This window comes from Cucurbita pepo, chromosome 12 (genome assembly GCF_057944985.1).
Source record: "Cucurbita pepo subsp. pepo isolate OVF chromosome 12, ASM5794498v1, whole genome shotgun sequence".
In the NCBI taxonomy this organism is placed as follows: domain Eukaryota; kingdom Viridiplantae; phylum Streptophyta; class Magnoliopsida; order Cucurbitales; family Cucurbitaceae; genus Cucurbita; species Cucurbita pepo.
Window position 1 is genome coordinate 6,753,846 of NC_141809.1, and position 1,652 is coordinate 6,755,497.

The following is a 1,652-nucleotide window of genomic DNA, read 5'->3' on the forward strand; positions in this document are numbered from 1 at the left end:
CTAAGTCACACCAGTGGAATAGCTTTTTCATAATAATTATCTCGATATATGATACCAAAACCCTGCCTGATGACTGATAAGGTCAGGGGAAAGACAAAAGAATGACAGACAATTCTACGTGTGATAGAAAAGAAGATCATCCTCTTTATCAATTTGACAGGATTCGAACCTATAGCCCTCTGTACCCAAAACAGATGCGCTGACCAGACTGCGCTACACCTCGTCTCACCCCCCCAGAGCATATGGATCTACCCAATCGATGAACACTCAAACCAAACTCGCCCATTTTGGCACAGGGACGCGAGAACCAATCCGAGTAATCTACAGCTTTGTTTATCAAATCTACTTGTTTTGTGCTTCCTCTTTCATTTTCATTTCCAAATCAGGTCCCGGCTACGTGTCCTTTGGACCCTTTGCTTAGAAGTGGATTCGAACCACTGACACAAGGATTTTCAGTCCTTTGCTCTAACCAGCTGAGCTACCTGAACCCCTTTCCTAAAGTCTGTTTTCTTCAAAGAATACGCCCTACCTTACCACTTGACTAGTAAAAGCCCTTTACTCAAAGAAAGAGTAGTTAGGGCTTGATTTGCTTCTTCGTCAAGCTTTCGAGTCTTGAAACTGCTGCCTAATCTCCCAACACAAAAACCGAGAGATGCCCAGGGACTGGACAACCGGAGGGAGCTTGCTTCTCGAAAGAGGATAGGCCGGTCAAACAAAAACAAGGCGCAACGGGCTCTCCCTACGCTCCTAGTCACTAAGTTGTGCTATTCCGTCCTCGGCTCCACCAAGACTTTCTCTCACGCACGTAATTTCGCCCGCTACCGGTCCTAGATCCAAATTCATACCCTAGTGGTTTACCCGACATGACAGACAGTTGGAGCTTTGATTGTAAACCCACCCTGTCTTTACCTACCCACCGCCCTTGTCTTAACACGATGCTCCTACTTCCTCTCAATTCAAGGAAGATTCCCAATACATCTACGATCAATTCAATTAAGCGAATCTTCTCACTAACTTCTCTTTCTTAGTAGACAGGGTAGAGAATGAATGTGCTTGGGAGTCCCTTACAACATTAGGAAAACAATTCAATCCCAGGGTAGAAGAGAACAAGAAAAGCTCGTACCAACAAGGAACAATCCTTTTTGGGGAAGGACTTAGGCACGCAGCTCTTTATAGATTTGGAGCACGAACTTGTTCTGGTGTCCATTCATTCAATTAACATCGGTACAGGAGGCAGTCTCCCGCGCGCTCGGGACAAGATTGGTAAGCATACATTACCTAGCTCAGCCATTAGAGTTAGAGTCCATTCACGGTTAACTTACCACCAACGAAGAATTTCTCGTCCCTAGGATATGTAGATTCATTAGTGACCTTAGCTTGGTTCAACAAGTCAGGTGTAGATTTTATAGTGAGAAAGGCAAGGGCTGCGAGAATGAACGCGGAGAACAAGGCTCGAGAGACAGACCTACTATTCCAACCCAGTGAAGGCGACGTCTCACTACTATCAGTACGAATTGCGTTGATTCCACCCCTACACTACCAACCAAATAAGGCAAGGTCTCATGGTGGCAAAGAAAAAGAGGAAGCGCTCTTGTTGCGCGGACCCCATAATCAAGAAAGATGGAACGAACACAAGAAGCTCAGTAGCAAGC

The 1,652-nt window shown here is 45.5% G+C and overlaps 1 non-coding gene across 1 annotated transcript; it reads right to left on the bottom strand.

The window, feature by feature from the left end:
* Positions 1-414: 414 nt before the first annotated feature.
* On the bottom strand, positions 415-488 carry TRNAF-GAA (transfer RNA phenylalanine (anticodon GAA)). The gene has a single exon. It is a non-coding gene; the product is annotated as a tRNA-Phe (tRNA).
* Positions 489-1,652: the final 1,164 nt, after the last annotated feature.